Source organism: Trichomycterus rosablanca, chromosome 7, assembly GCF_030014385.1.
Source record: "Trichomycterus rosablanca isolate fTriRos1 chromosome 7, fTriRos1.hap1, whole genome shotgun sequence".
NCBI lineage: Eukaryota > Metazoa > Chordata > Actinopteri > Siluriformes > Trichomycteridae > Trichomycterus > Trichomycterus rosablanca.
This window is the reverse complement of record NC_085994.1, coordinates 20,812,090-20,830,781: the sequence shown is the minus strand read 5'-3', so window position 1 is coordinate 20,830,781 and position 18,692 is coordinate 20,812,090.

The window sequence follows — 18,692 nt, the reverse complement described above, 5'->3', positions numbered from 1 at the left end:
AGTGTATATATTATATAGTCAGTCATGGTCCTATGGCAGTCCTGAACATTTATGGGGTACATTTTAGCATTATTCTAAATGGACTACAGTCAGTAATTATATAACTGTCAAGTGTACCTACATGGTATTTTTACAATTATTAAAATGAGAATAGATTCAGGTAGTACCTAATAAAGCAAGTGTCTACAGCTGTAACAGCAGCATTTTGATAAATTAATTTTTATGCCCTGTCTGATATACTGAAGCTACTAAATACCATGTATAGCTATTAACTGTACCTGAAATATTAATACAGTGGCAGAGCATATAGTGTTTGTGCCACACAGTTCTTGGTTTCCCCCTACATTCTAGAAAACATGCTGATGACCCTAGGCTTAGACAAATGAATGATGTCTGCCTTTGCTTGGAGCTTAACACATGGGAACAAAGCCGACTGAAGGCCAAGCAAATTAAACAAAGCACTGATTAGCTGAATCATGTTCTGTTGTGTCATATTTGATTTCCATGGTCAAAAGCCTGTTAGCAACAATTATAACCATGACAACACTATGCATAAGAAGGAAAATCAGGAGAGTGAGATAAAACCCTACAAACCCTATTTTTGGACACATTTTGCACAATGCAAATAAATAAATAAAATCTGTGAATTTGTGATTTGGTAATACTCTTGAACCTTGGTTTAACTGGCAAAAGTACAAATAATTGATTCCCAATCTTTTGTTGGTCACAACCAGTTGTTGCAATTCACCAGTATTCACCAGGAAAAAAAAAGGGAAGGAATACAATAAAATCTGGCAGCATCTATTAAAGTGCAGAGAGAGCAGAATAACCCTTCACCAATTGGTGCTGTTTGCATTGGCTAATAGGGGTTCCATCATGCCGCACCTAAAGCCAGCTCACCCATCCAGGGGAGTTTTGCGGTGATGACAAAAAGGCTGGAGCCAAAAGTTAAGATTTCCCCAGAAAGAAGATAAAAGATGCCAACATATGTGCCGGTAGAAAAAGAGAGTGGTGATAAAACAGAGAAGCCTACTAAAATATAGCAATGAGGTCATTTCATAGTCTTCCATGGTTTCAGCAAATTAAAGCTTAACGAAGCACAGAGACTCCAGTTGAAAGAACGGCACTGTCAATCATATACGTCTCCATGCACCCTGTCAGCTACAATGACATGGCAGGTGGGCATGATACCTAAATCAATGCCTCTGCTGAGCTATATGGCAGATTGGCTCATTGTAATACCTTTCCCAAAGGAATGGCTCCTAAAGGTACTAATTTTCTTAAGGCATCCTGTGGAACCTAAGTACAGGGGGGATAACCAGATTTTAATGGAAGGCAAACAGCTCACCCTGGATAAGCTCCACTGGATTCATGTACTGGCTGGCTTCTTCTGTACTGGGGAGAAGTGCACCTCACTCCATTACAAAACAAACCAGTCAGTACACTAACCCAGTGGAGCTTAACCTGTCTCATCTGCTTGTTTTGTTATCAGGGACTGGTTCCAGTTGTTTTGGAATTAAGGTTTTATAAATATGCTATGCCTCCTTAGCATTTCTCAAGTCAAATCAAGTAAAGTGCAATTTACACTGATCAGCGATAACATTAAAACCACCTCCTTGTTTCTACAAGCACTTTGAAGTTCTACAATTACTGACTGTAGTCCATCTTTTTCTCTACGTACCTTTTAGCCTGCTTTCACCCTGTTCTTCAATGGTCAGGATCCCCACAGAGTAGGTATTATTTAGGTGGTGGATGATTCTCAGCACTGCAGTGACACTGACATGGTGGTGGTGTGTTAGTGTGTGTTGTGTTGGTATGAGTGGATCAGACACAGCAGTGCTGCTGGAGTTTTTAAATACCGTGTCCACTCACCATCCACTCTATTAGAAACTCCTACCTAGTTGGTCCACCTTGTAGATGTAAAGTCAGAGATGATCGCTCATCTATTGCTGCTGTTTAAGTTGGTCATCTTCTAGACGTTCATCAGTGGTCACAGGACGCTGCCCACGGGGCGCTGTTGGCTGGATATATTTTGGTTGGTGGACTATTCTCAGTCCAGCAGGGACAGTGAGGTATTTAAAAACTCCAGCAGCGCTGCTGTGTCTGATCCACTTATACCAGCACAACACACACTAACACACCACCACCATGTCAGTGTTACTGCAGCGCTGAGAATGATCCACCACCCAAATAATACCTGCTCTGTGGTGGTCCTGTGGGGGTCCTGACCATTGAAGAACAGCATGAAAGGGGGTTAAGTATGCAGAAACAGATGGACTACAGTCAGTAATTGTAGAACAACAAAGTGCTTCTATATGGTAAGTGGAGCTGATAAAATGGACAGTGAGAGTAGAAACAAAGAGGTGGTTTTAATGTTATGGCTGATCGGTGTATTTGATATGTGATTTTTTCAACATCGTCTCAAAGCAATTTTACAGAAAAGGTCCAAAAACCCTTATACAGTGTATCACAAAAGTGAGTACACCCCTCACATTTCTGCAAATATTTCATTATATCTTTTCATGGGACAACACTATAGACATGAAACTTGGATATAACTTAGAGTAGTCAGTGTACAGCTTGTATAGCAGTGTAGATTTACTGTCTTCTGAAAATAACTCAACACACAGCCATTAATGTCTAAATAGCTGGCAACATAAGTGAGTACACCCCACAGTGAACATGTCCAAATTGTGCCCAAATGTGTCGTTGTCCCTCCCTGGTGTCATGTGTCAAGGTCCCAGGTGTAAATGGGGAGCAGGGCTGTTAAATTTGGTGTTTTGGGTACAATTCTCTCATACTGGCCACTGGATATTCAACATGGAACCTCATGGCAAAGAACTCTCTGAGGATGTGAGAAATAGAATTGTTGCTCTCCACAAAGATGGCCTGGGCTATAAGAAGATTGCTAACACCCTGAAACTGAGCTACAGCATGGTGGCCAAGGTCATACAGCGGTTTTCCAGGACAGGTTCCACTCGGAACAGGCTTCGCCAGGGTCGACCAAAGAAGTTGAGTCCACGTGTTCGGCGTCATATCCAGAGGTTGGCTTTAAAAAATAGACACAAGAGTGCTGCCAGCATTGCTGCAGAGGTTGAAGACGTGGGAGGTCAGCCTGTCAGTGCTCAGACCATACGCCGCACACTGCATCAACTCGGTCTGCATGGTCTTCATCCCAGAAGGAAGCTGACGCACAAGAAAGCCCGCAAACAGTTTGCTGAAGACAAGCAGTCCAAGAACATGGATTACTGGAATGCCCTGTGGTCTGACGAGACCAAGATAAACTTGTTTGGCTCAGATGGTGTCCAGCATGTGTGGCGGCGCCCTGGTGAGAAGTACCAAGACAACTGTATCTTGCCTACAGTCAAGCATGGTGGTGGTAGCATCATGGTCTTGGGCTGCATGAGTGTTGCTGGCACTGGGGAGCTGCAGTTCATTGGGGGAAACATGAATTTCAACATGTACTGTGACATTCTGAAACAGAGCATGATCCCCTCCCTTCAAAAACTGGGCCTCATGGCAGTTTTCCAACAGGATAACGACCCCAAACACAACCTCCAAGATGACAACTGCCTTGCTGAGGAAGCTGAAGGTAAAGGTGATGGACTAAACCCAATTGAGCACCTGTGGCGCATCCTCAAGTGGAAGGTGGAGGAGTTCAAGGTGTCTAACATCCACCAGCTCCGTGATGTCATCATGGAGGAGTGGAAGAGGATTCCAGTAGCAACCTGTGCAGCTCTGGTGAATTCCATGCCCAGGAGGGTTAAGGCAGTGCTGGATAATAATGGTGGTCACACAAAATATTGACACTTTGGGCACAATTTGGACATGTTCACTGTGGGGTGTACTCACTTATGTTGCCAGCCATTTAGACATTAATGGCTGTGTGTTGAGTTATTTTCAGAAGACAGTAAATCTACACTGCTATACAAGTTGTACACTGACTACTCTAAGTTATATCCAAGTTTTATTTCTATAGTGTTGTCCCATGAAAAGATATAATGAAATATTTGCAGAAATGTGAGGGGTGTACTCCCTTTTGTGATACACTGTAAGTACAGGCTGACAGTAGCAATTAAAAACTCTCTAAATAATAAAACAAAAAAAGCCTTAAGTGAAACCAGATTAATTAGGAACCCATCATTCTTTTAATATGCTGCCTTTCTGTGTTTATGAAAAAGATTCACATATTCCATGCCTTACTGACTCTTCAAAAGGAAGCAGCTGTCAGATGCTTGCCAGTCCCACACACTATCAGCGTAGATTGTTCAGGAAGATGCCTTGGGGAGGATTTTTCTGCCAACTTCACAGCTATGTGGGTGGGTGTGTGTATGCATAGGTTGAAGCTACGGAAAAGGATGTAGTACTTCCCAATTATTAAGCCAGCTAGGCTTCATCTATTTAAAGCATATTTGTTTTGGGGGTGGGGCAGGGTGTTATTCATTCATACTGCAGTGACTTCCAGCTTAGATGTGATAGGATGTAGGGGGGTAGTGAGAGTATATCAATGCCACTCACGCTCTTTAGTAAAATCTAATTAGTTTGATTGTCTAAAAACCGAAATCAGACGATGGTAAAGCATTGATCTCAGTAATGGTTGTAGAGTTATAAATGTTTAATCAGGCAACAGATGATGACTAAGACCCCATCTGCTTATCATGTGTAAAGAGTTTTTCATCTTCTTTTAGTATCTGTGTGGATCTCCTCCAGTTTCTTGGGATTTCTTCAACTGTCTCAAAAATCCAATACAGTAGGTATATTGGAAAGTCTAAATTACCCCTAGGTGTGTGTAAGTGATGAAACAGCTAAGTACAATTACAACATCATTATTGGGCAGCCTTATGACATTCTCTACCATCATGAATTAATTTTAAGTCTGGAGGTATATTAGATCCCTTTATAAAAACATGATTAGTCAGAAATATAAATAGCCTGTAATGACTGTAATGACAACATACTTATCCAAAAATTTTTGGCTGATTCCAAGCGTTTGGAGAAAACTACATTTGTTATGATTGCCAGTGTTTGCAATCTCTGAAGAAGCTGCCTACGCACACGATCCGCCTCCATGAGAAGGTAGCAAACCGGGTTGACGTCAACAGCAGTGGTTTCCTAAGAGACCCAGCAAGCAAACTACTGCAACTTGCACAAACAGTAAAATCATTATAAACTTTTATTTTAAAACACTGAATGATTCACTCAAAATGAACCACAATTAAATAAATACAGTGGCCAAAACAACTGAAACATAGTAACAAATGAAATGAAAATGTTCACAACAGAGGAAGAGAATAGAACAGGAACAGCACGAACTAAGAGCTGGATGTTACAACATGACTGGGCTGCTCAAGAAGGATAGAAAACCTTCAGAATCTGCTGGGTTCAAATGCAAGAACAGTACCCGAACCCAACCGACTGGCGCACCCCATGCATGACATTTATTCATGGATGGGGTCCACTTCAAAAAAGGTACGTCACGCCCCTTTTCTGGGGCAACCCACTTTCCCATGGTAATTCCAACATTAGGCTCAAAACGCTGTAACACTGGGGTGATTTCCCTGAAAGATATGGAATGCTGGCATTGCATGCTACCAGAAAACCGGACCGGACCAAAAGGCCTGGCAACACAGTTTTTGACACAAGCAGGTTTGCCAGGCAGAGAGGAGCTGGCAAAACTGTGAGCGAGAAACTGTGATATATAAAAGAACTTCCACCTGTAGTGAATTAATGCTCACGAGGCATAGGTAAGGACCAGGCACGTGCACATATAGACCCCTAGTGGTGCTCAAGCACCTGCCCTTTTGCCCTGGATGAGAAAAGTGCCCTTTCTGCTGGAGCCCAAAAGTGTTTTGATATCTGACGGGCATTAGTTTGAGTTCTTGTGAGAATTCTGCCCCGATCTGATCCGCGGCACGCACAAGCTCCCGCCTTGCCCCTCCCTCCTCCTCCTCCGGTTAGCACTCATGCAGTGCTGAGCGCCAGGCCAAACCGCTGCTACACACTTCTCCTCTGACCCGCAGCATCAGACAGACAGGTAACGACAGTGTTTCATACAAAGAGCATCCATGCATAACGCATAGCCTACACGTTTTGTACTCATGAGTCATTAAATACATGATTTCAAAGCCTTGTCCAGCTGTTTACTGACGTTTGTCATGTTTAATGAAGGTGGAGGGGGACAAACTGCAGCAGACAGACAGACAGAGAATTTAAAGACAGTTTTACTGTTTTACAAATTAGACAAGTTCACTAGTTTTGTTTCATTTAAAATCTTACTTACTTTGATGTGAAAGCCTGAAGAAAAAAAAGCCTGAGCACAAACATTTTGCAGGAGAATGTCAAGTAGCTCTCACAGTAAAGTGTTGAAAATAGATACAAACATACAATATTTTATAATTACAGCATCCTGTCCAAAACGCTGTGTAGAAAAAGTCACCTTTAGTCAAGGAGTTATTTTAATGCAAGCATTTATACTTTAACAGTTGAGGTTTACAAATGGGGAATAATTTTGCTAGGTATTTAACATTACAAACAAATATATGTAAAAGGCTAAATATAATGCTCTATGATATAGCATACAGCATACAAAAAATGATGAATAAATAGGAAAATGTTATTTAGCTGTCTATTTGATTTTATTGGCATAATAAAAGGCCCATTGTCAACATTAACTACCCAAAGTGGGTTTCTGATTTGAAATGGTCTTGGGTAGGTCTTAAGTTGAGCTACTTGACAGTCTGGTGAGGTAAATTGATACTAGTAATGGTATATTATTAGTGTAATGCTTCAACTCTATCAGAAAACAGTAAAATGATGTATACTGTGTTCTCCCCTTTATGGAGATTCAGTAAGTCACTCTTGATTATTACGCACAACATTGATTTATCTCATTTACAAATTTTGCAGCATAATGCCAAGAAAAGAAAGGTTACAAAAGCAGAAAGAAAATGAACTACAGCAAGCAGCTCTTTTATCCTGGATTAGGCCATCTACCAGTAAAGCTAATGAGGGAGATGTATCAGTATCAGTTGATTGGTTATTAAAAAGCGTGCACAATATGGCCTTGTTTTTGCCTGTTTTTCATTTATTTATGCAATTTGATAATTTGAGTTATTTGATTAGATGTGTATTGATTGTGTTAACAAAAATAAATATATAAGTTAAATATCCTACTGTGTTTTATTTTTTTTATTATTTTATTAATAATTTTGGCCATGGGTGCCCTTTTTTTTGGCTTGAGCACCTGCCCCCAAAAATGTCTGTGCACATGCCTGGTAAGGACAATAAAGAAATATTGACACATCAATCATCTGGACCTCCATGCCCCCTATGCTGGCCAAAATGGCAACACAGAAGGACAGCTCCCAAAGAAACAGCTCCCAAACTTTTCAATTTAATAAATTCTTTTTTTTTTTAAGGGTTACAAGGGTTACATTTAGGGCTCTTCTAAATTCACTGGAAAATGTTTTGTGCATTTTCTCCCCTTTTTTTCCCAACTTTAACGTATCCAATTACACGGTTGTATTATGCTTCCTCTCTATTGATGTTGATCTCCACCCTTGTTGAGGAGAGCCGAGACTGACACATGCCCCCTCAGTAGCCTACTGCATCTTTTCACTTGCATAAGGCGAGTTCATATGTGTACCAGCTTTGCGTATGGAGAGACACACCCTAATCAACGAATTCTCTTTCATTTTTGTGCAGGCACCATCAACCAGCCAGCAAACATTGGAAATGCATAAGTTATGATTTATTCATCATTTAAATAATGTAGGGTTGTTTAAACATCTGTTGCTTCCTATCTTTTATTCTGGCTACACCCAAAGCAAACACTGCCCTTTTGGACATTTTCTGTCAACTATAGTGAAAAGCAGATGAATAATGGTTGGTCAGTGTTTACTTCATGAAACTATTGGCACATAGCTGTGTGGATATCCTGTTTTGTCAGGTAGGTGGAGAAACAATAGTGGTGTGTGAAGAGGAAATGTGAGGGATTCTAGGTTTGGATACAAAAGGGCTTGGTTATACGACCCCAAATCTGGTGGGGCTTAAACCAGCAACCTTCTGATCACTAGTCCAGAATCATAAGCACTAAGCTACCACTACTACTTAGTAAATGTGTTCAATATAGACATAAAAGTAGAATTGTTACTAGTCTAGGTAAATGGGTTTGTCTTAAGATTAGATAATAATTCTGAGTAACTAATAAAAATTAAAAATTAAGCCACCCAGTTTCAAACGCTGTGCAAGGACCCTGGTTAGCAGACCGAGGCGCCTGTGGAGAAAGTGGATGAGCCTCCTGCGAATCCACCAAAGCACTGGAGTAAAAGAAGGGGTCTGCAAGGCAAATATACTCTCCTCGAATGCAATCAGGATCCCCAGCAGCGGAAGACAAATTGACTAGAGTAAATTGGGAGAAAAAGCGAGAAAATGCATTCAATTTTTTTTTTTAATTAAAGAGTTTGCTTTTCTGATTTTACAAAGCCTTTGCATACTCAAGCTCATTATGTGATGTAAGTTTTCCTCACCACCTGGGTGCCATGCTTACAAAAACAACATAAATCAGCACGACTTGATACCTCACTGATCTTAATTTTCTTAAAAGAAGAACAGAAAAAGTCCATCCACGCTTATACAAAAATAGCAGCTGGTATTTGAGGTAGAAGGAAACAAATAGGATAAAAAAAGAGCGTACACCTGTTCTGTTTTTGATAAATGCTTTTTTTTGGCATTTTAAAAGGTGAATCTGGGGGAATCTTCACATTATAAAAGCAAACAACAGCATATCTGCTAATCATTCTGCCCACAAACAGACAGGCCTGGGCATGAATCATTAGATGCCCACTAGCGTGAGACACCACACCAGGCATGATGCTAAAGGAAGGATAAGCACAAAGGACATGTCTTAGAAACACAAAACAACTCCATAATTGGATTTTGCTCTTTTATGGTAATAAGAATCTATTTATGTCTCATAAATGGTTTTGCTCTGATTGTTTTTTTCTTTTCCACAGCTGGGGCATTCAGTGAATAATTAATTCACTGAATTAATTATTCATTCATTTATTTTCTCTAAATGCTCTATCCTGCTCAAGATCATGAACCTGTCCTAGAAATGCCAGTCTATCACAAACTTATTTAACACAACTGGCTAAACAATAAGTCATTGATAACATCATGGGAGGTTTTTAAGTTTGTTCCAAGAACATATTATTGGCTGAGAGTTTTAGAGAGTATATAAAAGGCACTGTTCTCTGAAAGAAAGCATCTAGTTACTACCTGTCTGAAGTTTAATGTGCTTTTCCAGCTACCTTGATATTCAGGTCTGCTTTTACCTCCCAAATCTTTCTGGTAGGTAGACTGGCTTCTACTGGATTGTATAAAAATTCAATAATTCATTTATTTATTCAATATTTATAATGTTTTAATTTGAAACATATTAGAGCCCAAAGAATGCTCTAATTGCTTATTGAATGAAATTACTGAGTAGGCCATTGTTTTCTGCAGTTTAAAAGATAAGCTCTGGAAATCACTTAGGTTCATGAATTGGTGACATCATACCTGCTTGGTACATTTGATTGGGACATTTTGTGATGCATTAGCTGCACTAATTCTGATAAAACCTGCTAGAGCAAAAACAAGCACAATATATTAATATAATCTTAATATATGTAATGTAATATGACAAGATCTGTCCCCTAAACAGACAAAAGTGTGAGACTATGGTACATATACACTCTATCTTTATAAACACTTAAGCTCAATAGAAAGATATCAACAGACAACAACAAAAGATACAAACAGTATAAATGAGCTCTAATTCACTGTGTTGAAGGCACAGTTGCATGCCAATACATGTAAACATTTAATGATATGGCCTAGGTTGATATGGCTAGATATCCATATACAGTATATAGCTAAATATGCCTGGTTGATCTTTAAGCTGGATGCTCTCTAGAGGAGGACACTGCACAGCAGAATAGAAGTTCTGAAGGAATCAGTGCACCTATTGCTAATCTGGCTGAATAAAAACAGAGACCTAAGTAACAGCAAACTTATACTTTTTTCCAACCCAAGAAGACGCATCAGAAAATCATTTAGTATATTATTTGGACACTGCTGTTTGAACCTTAATTATGCCTAGCAGGTACTCCATTCCTTCATCCAAAACATGCAGTGGGCAATTGAATTCTCTTAACTGCCACTAAATGGGGGTAAATACATGACTGTATAGCGACCTGTGATGGAATATCCCAGACATCCCAAGTCTCCCGGAAGTTCCGGGAGTCTCCCGCATATACATAGCGGCTCCCTGATGCCCGCAAGTCAGATAAAATCTCCCGGAATCTAGAACGAGCGGCCAAGAGCATACACAAACACACAAACGCGCACGCAGGCGACACAGACTTTTTTCCCCGATCGCGTATTAAATCCGTTATCTGATATACAATCTAGCGCACTGTGTAGGGAACATAAATCAATTGTCTAATATACTGTCTAGTGCACTATGTAAGGAAAATAAATCCGTTATCTGATATACAATTTAGTGCACTATGTAGGGAACATAATTAATTATGTAATACACTATCTAGTGCACTATGTAAGGAACACAAATCATCATCTAGTTATACTTTCTAGTGCACTATGTAGTGAACATGAATGCGTTATCTAATACACTATCTAGTGCACTATGTAGGAAACATAAATCCGTGATCTGATATACAATGTAGTGTACTGTGTAGGGAACATAAACCAATTGTCTAATTCACTATCTAGTGCACTACGTAGGGAACATAAATTCATATCTAAAATACTATCTACTGCACTATGTAGGGAACATAAATCTGTTATCTGATATACAATTTAGTGCACTATATAGGGAACCTAAATCCGTTAACTAATACGCTACCTAAAGCATTATGTAAGAAACATAAGTCTATTATCTAGTACACTATCTAGTGCACTAAGTATGGAACATAAATTCTTTTCTACTATACTGTACAATCTAGTGCACTATGTAAGGAACATAAATCTATTATCTTTCACACTATCTAGTGCACTATGTAGTACACATTAATGTGTTTGTAAAGCGAAAAGTTAGCTTAGTAGCTCAGTTAGCAGCTCCTAAAAGTTCTGTTATCACCCATATCCTTTGGTGTGTGCGAGGTCCGGGGGTACCTCCCTGAAATGAGTTTTTGCAACTTGGGATGTCTGGAATATCCCCATGTGCAGGGTCTATTTCTGCTTCGTGCCCAAAAATAAAGTGGTACCTGAAGAATAACGAATGTACAAACAAAATACATAAAAGACATATAAATAAGCCAAACTATCCCTCAGGCTTTAAAACAACATTCACTGAAATGGGCAGTGTTACAAATGCACTCTATTATAAAGTAATTTTATGTCTAATTAGTGCATTACCAATATACATATAACTACCTACTATATAATACATAGGATGTGGATTAGAATGCAGTCAGGATATCACTGGCATGTGCTGAGTAAACTATGTTTACTTGTTTAACTATAATAGTCTATCATAATCAAGTTACCAGATAACTTGTCAGTTAAGTGTAAAGTTGTCTTACATTAATTAAATAAATGTAACATGCCAACCTGCCATGCCCACATTACTGTAATGTGCCCACCTGCCGTGCCCCCACTGGCCAGCAGGGTGGTGGATGTGCAAAGTGACAGAAAGTGCATTTCTCTTTAAACTGTGTGCCTAATTAAACATCACTCGCTACATCTGGAAGCAACGCTTTAAAAAGCATGTGACGCATTTAACAGCTCAGGCTTTGAGGAACTCAGTCAATAAATGATAGATGTACAAAGTACATCAGTGATTGGTAGCACCTTTAGAAGAACTACATCAGGTAATCCTATAACTAGGGTCCACTAAATTTACTGGGAAATTTGCCTAATTTAATCACAGATTTCACAGATTTTTAAAGAAAAGTGCCACATTTCATCGCGGTCATTAAATTACACTCATAAATTGAATGATATAATAAATGGAAGCTACAATACACAGCACAGACTACCGAGATGATCATGTGTGTAGAGAAGCACACTTTTCCTGGACTATGGAATCCCCAAAGGGACAAAATGCACTCAAAACATAAACACATACATCAACCTAGCGAGCTCTCTACATAGACAGCATTTTACGTCATCCTACGCTCCCGAGAAGAAGGCTGTCAGAATTCTTAGATGCCTTAACATGCTCCCAACTAAGCTGCCTTAATTCAAAGCAATAAAGTGACTGAATAATGAGGGAGCATCCAATGCTTCCTTAGCGGTGAAGGCAATCCCAGCATTCTGTGTGACACAACTTTTGTTGCCAAAGATTTTAAATATGGCAAACGAGTGCTGTGCAACGAACTGCGGTGACATAATCTCTGTCTAAGTAGTGTGTCTGAATTACTAAGTAGTGTGTCTGAATTACTAAGTAGTGTGTCTATAACAGAAACATTCACTTTCGGTTTAGGTTGTTCACAAAATTAGCTTTGACAAAATAGCATATTTGCTCTGAAACTTTGCTTTTGTGATAAATAACAAACCTAAAAGCTTGTTTGAGTTAACAATTGTGAGACAAGTAAATCTCTACCATAGAACAGTGTCAGAAATAGCAGTGACATCACCAGCATCAAATAATGGTTTGGGGAACAAAATAAGGCAGGTGTGGGAAAAATAGCAATTTATAGTGTTACTCTACTAGACGCTGAGTACAGCAGGTGCACAATAATCAAGACTTCTATAAATAAATCAGTGAATGAAATAACGCCACAATCATTCCCTATTCTTAGCTGGCTCGCTGTTGTGGAGCAGTAGTGACTCCCTCTCGCTCTGTGCGTAAATCAACAGTTTTCATGCATGTACAGCTGTGACTGGCATTCTATTCCACTGAAACTGGTGAATCAGTGAGCTGTGGATCGAAGCCCAGCTCTGCTTTCACTGCTGGGTGGATGTGTGTGTGTGTGCAGATAGCAGTTAGCTTGTCGTAGGCGGAATAGGGTCATACAGAAGAGTTGCACGAGGCAGGAAACAGGTGTCAGAAATGACGCAGAGAGATTTTCAGACAAAAATTTGGCACTCTTGTACATACTAACACACTGGTGTACACACTCACTCACTGGCATTTTTGTCCCATTCTTCCTGCAAACACGTCTTAAGATGTACAACAGTACAGGCTTAGTACTTTCATATTTGTCCTTCAATTTTCTCTACACATTCTCTGTTGGGGCAGGTCAGGACTGCAGGCAGTACAGTCTAATACCTGTACCCTCTTCTTCCACAGCCATGCTTTTGTAACGCATACAACATGTGGTTTTACATCGTTTAATTTAAAAATGCATTGGCATCTCTTTAAAAGACGTTCTAAAGGCAGTGTACGTTTCTGCATTAACACTGTCATCACAGAAGTGTAAATTACCTTTGCCAATGGCGCTGACACAAACCCATGTCAATAACAGTCTGAATCAAAATAATGATTCGTCTGACCACAATACGTTTCCACAATGCGATGGTCCATCCCAGATGCCTACAAGCCCAAAGAACCCAATGCTACTTCTGGACATGGTTAACATAAGGCTTCTTTTTTGCACAGTAAAGTTTTATGTGGCATTTGTGCATGTAACTCCATATTGTAGTGCTTGACAAAGATTTGCCAAAGCCTTGCCCATGTGGTTATGGATACCATGCTGTCTGAGAGGACTGACTTGAAAAAAACTCTCTTTCTGTCTCTCCTTGTCTTTTTGTAAGTATCATTTATTCATTTACATATTGTGCTCACCATCTTCTTGACATGCCCTGGAGTTTTTTAGCCTTCTTGCCATTTCCCAGAGTATGAAATCATCAGAAATGTATCATCAATTAAACATGTTGTTTTTTGCTGTTGTGTGATTTGTTTATGTGTCTCCTTTTTGCAATTGCAGAAGCAAACATCTGTTCTCAAGCTGGCTGTGAGTCAGTAACATCATCATTCTGGCATTCCTCAGTATATCCTCAGTCCTTATGTAGACATCAAAATAATTGATGATTTCATGCTTACTTGAATTCATTCATTCATGCATCACCTTGTGTGCTTTTTATATTACTCTATACAATGTCTGGCATTGCATGTGTTGATCCTTGTATAGAGGTGTTAGACCATAGCAAATAAATTAATAAAGCTCTGAATAAACAGTTATAATACTGTCATTGCTTTCAGAGATTTATAACTTGCTAGTGAATTTTGCAACTCATAATCATTTTTACTTAATACACATTAAAGCACTTGGTGGTCTTGTTCTATAAACTTGTGTAACATACCACTTTGACCTGATAGGATATGCTTCTAAATGTTTCTACATTACAATAACAGCACTTACAGTTGACCATGGCACTTGTATTAGAGCAGAAATGTAACAAATTGACTTGCTAGATCCTATGACAGCGTCAAAATAGCAGTCAACTGTGTCTGATTGTTTGTACATTTACATTTCCAGCATTTAGAAGACGCTCTTATCCAGAGCAACTTACAGAAGTTCTTGCACAGTAAACATTTCCTACTCTAGTAGACAACAGTCAAAGCATACAAATCTGCTGAAACCCCGTTAGAACAAAGGTTTTTTTTCCTTAAATAAGATGCTATAGAAGGTTAGTAAGCATGTTATTGCTCAGCCTCAGTGCTTAGTAAAGAGGTGGGTTTTTAATCGTCTTTTGATGACGTTGAGAGACTCGGATGTTTGGACAGACAGAGAAAACTCATTCCACCACTTGGGTGCAGGTACAGAGAAGAGCCTTGATGTCCTCCTCCAGTTCTGGGTGGAGGATCAAGGCAAGTGGCTCGGAGGTTGCGTGGTACAGAGCGAAGTTCTCTAAGGTAGTTTGGAGCTGGTCCATTTTTGGCTTCGTAGGCGAGCATCAGTGTTTAATGCGGGCAGCTACAGGAAGCCAGTGAAGAGAACGCAGCAGTGGGGTGACGTGGCAGCATTTAGGTTGGTTGAAAACCAGCTGAGCAGCTGCATTTTGAATGAGTTGCGAGGGTTTAATAGTAGAGATAGGAGCACCTGCCACGAGCGAGTTGCAGTAGTCCAACATTACAAGTGACTGGACAAGAATCTGAGTGGCATCCATAAAGAAAAAAGGCAGAATCTTCTTGATGTCATAAATGTGGAACTGGCATGATTTTGTCATGTTGGCTACATGAGGAGAGAAGAACAGCTGGTTATCCAGGACAACACCATGGTTTCATGCCTTGTCAGATGGTTTGATCTGAAAGTCATTGGGAGATGACTATGTCTTGGGTTGGAGATTGATCTCCAAGAAAATGTATCAGCTCTGTCTTGCTGGGATTGAGTTTTAGTCTGAGGTATGTGATTATATAGGCATGTCATTTTCTAATTTGCTATATTAGCTTTGCAACTCAAACGCAAAGCTTAAAATATACACTGATCAGCCATAACATTAAAACCACCTCCTTGTTTCTACACACATTGTCCATGTTATCAGCATCACTTACCATATAGGAGCACTTTGCAGTTCTACAATTACTGACTGTAGTCCATCTATTTCTCCACATACTTTGTTAGCCCCCTTTCATGCTGTTCTTCAATGTTCAGGACTCTCCCGGGACCACTACAGAGCAGGTATTATTTAGGTGGTGGATCATTCTCAGCACTGCAGTGACACTGACATGGTGGTGGTGTGTTAGTGTGTATTGTGCTGGTATGAGTGGACAAGACACAGCAGTGCTGATGGAGTTTTAAAACACCTTACTGTCACTGCTGGACTGGGAATAGTCCACCAACCAAAGATTTCCAGCCAACAGCGCCCCGTGGGCAGCGTCTTGTGACCACTGATGAAGGTCTAGAAGATGACCAACTCAAACAGCAGCAATAGATGAGCGATCGTCTTTGACTTTACATCTACAAGGTGGACCAACTAAGTAGGAGTGTCTAATAGAGTGGACAGTGAGTGGACACGGTATTTAAAAACTCCAGCAGCGCTGCTGTGTCTGATCCACTCATACCAGCACAACACACACTAACACACCACCACCATGTCACTGTCACTGCAGTGCTGAAAATTATCCACTACCTAAATAATACCTACTCTGTGGTGGTTCTGTGGGAGTCCTGACCAGGGTGAAAGCAGAGTAAAAAGGTATGTAGAGAAACAGACGGACTACAGTCAGTAATTGTAAGTGGAGCTGATAAAATGGACAGTGATTGTAGAAACAAGAAGGTGGTTTTAATGTTATGGCTGATCAGTGTATGTATTGGCTGAATACAGTAGTTACCTTTTGGATTATTACATTTCTGGGCAAAGTATTCAACTGGCATGTAATCTGCTTTTAATTAAGCACTATTTTTTGTTTTTGTTAAGGAGAAATGAATTGCTTTTCGGATGTCTATTATGTTATTTTCTAGCTGTGCTATTACATGGATTATTTCAGACCATGCTAATGAGTCTGTCCTTCTGTTACAGCCACATATTTCCAGTTAGGAACAAAGCAAATTCAAAGTGGAAGGGTCAGTACAATGAATGTGTGGGCTGATGTGTCAGACAGGAAGTTAGGGTGGTATTAGTGCTCATTCTTCTCATGAGGTAGAATGACAATGCCTATCTTCAGTTCTAAAGATCTCAAATGCATTAATAGGTGCCTACAGTGAAAAGCAAAACACGTCATCAATTAAATGTACTAACAGGTATGAATATGGAGCCTCTTACCCCAGCTCACCCCTTACATATTCACAGTTTTATTGTTTTAAATGAAAGAAGTTTCCGTAGGTGTGTTTGATAAATGTCACAGCTATGTACAACAGCTTTAAAAAATAAACAAAAAACAAAAACAAATGCTAATAGGAAAATACTGCTGTATTTTGTTCTTGCTGTACAGAGTCACAACTACAACAACCCTTTGTATAAGTAAATTTAAGGGGTGCTTGGGTGGCACAGCAGTCGATTGCACTAGGCCATCTTAGCCAAGACTCGAGACTAGTGGTGGTATATTCGGTTCATATTATGGACTTGGTAATTTGACCCTGTCAGGCAGCCACAGTGGCACCAAAACAAACAGTCAATAAATTACCATGGGGGCTATGATACTCCTTAAGTGGTACAGTCCTAAAGTAGCCTGTAAGCATTTGCATTTTAATAATAATAATAATAATAATAACTATATTTTGTTGTTGTTTTGCTTACAAGAAAATATGCTGCATTACTAATCTATACCACTACTACTACTACTACTAATAATAATAATAATAATGATAATAATAATAATAGCATGTGCATAAAATCAGCCACATGGCGAACGCCAGTGTGTTTAACCGCTTGTTTATTGGAATATTTAACTTATTACTTATTCACGGACTGGAGTGAAGCCGGTTCAGCCAAATAATCTGAGTCTGCAGTGTTTCCAGTGAGCCAGCTCACTTGCCTTGTGTACTTAGCAGTAGCCAGTCAGAGGACTTATAGGATCCGGGTTAATTGAGACCTCGGACTCATGATTCCTGATTCAGTACGAAGATTCGAATCATTAACCCAGGTGATTCAGGAACTGCCCAGCTCTACTCGAGACACAGCTGTCTGAGGGAGGGAAGGCTGTATAAGAAATTACTTTCCTGCCTCTGTAGCAGCAACTCCTAATGTCTGCTTAAGGCATTGGCACAAGGAGCAGAAGAATATGAAGACAATTACATGTACATACTGAGACATTCTGTAAGAGTCTGATGCTGCCCACTGTAAATAAATATGCAGCATGGCAGCATTCTTTATAAATTATTTCTTTTCTACCACTAAACAAAGTGTTTAATGTGCATAGTTATCTAAGACACAGTCATGAATGTTTAACCCTTTGATGCACAACCTGGGTCAAAAGTGACCCAACTGAGTTTTTATTTTCTATATCTTTGCAATAAATTAATTTCGTCATTCAAGCTTCCATGAATTTTTCAATTAACTTGTTTTTGATCATCACAAATCCTTATTTCAGTTTTATATTTTTTGCTTTTTTAATAAAAATCATTTTTGTATCACTACCCTTCTAATGCACAACATGGGTCAAAATGACCCTTATGTATTTACTATGGAATTTGACAGGAACTACTGACATTTGTAAGTGTTTGTAGTCAAAAACATATTTACTGATCTTTTGAAAGACAACCAAAGATTAGGCTCTTGAATCTTGAATATGTCCAATACTATTTGCTTGCTAGCTGTTTACATATTCTAGTATAGATAGCTTTTATTAGTTAAGACAGCAAATACATGAATAACTGACTAATGTGCATATGAAAATATTCTTGAATGGATGAATATGGGTCATTTTTGACCCATGTTGTGCATTAGAAGGGGTTTGCTTAGCTTGTGCATCAAAGGGTTAACATTAAAAATAAGGATATTCTGAGGAAACCAGCCTGCTGGCCTGCTGGATATTTACATTTCTCTCTCCACTAAAGCTGCCAATACAAATCTCTAGCGGTCATCTGTGACAAAGCAATACTACTACACATAAATATCATTTAATACAGTATCAGCATTAAATTACAAGTGTGCATCAGTCACACTTTTTTTCAAGTATATTTCTTCTTTAATTAAAGAAAATCTAAATCTAAAAATATAGGCCTATTTATTTATTTATTAGGATTTTAATGTCATGTTTTTCACACTTTGGTTACATTCATGACAGGACAGGTAGTTAC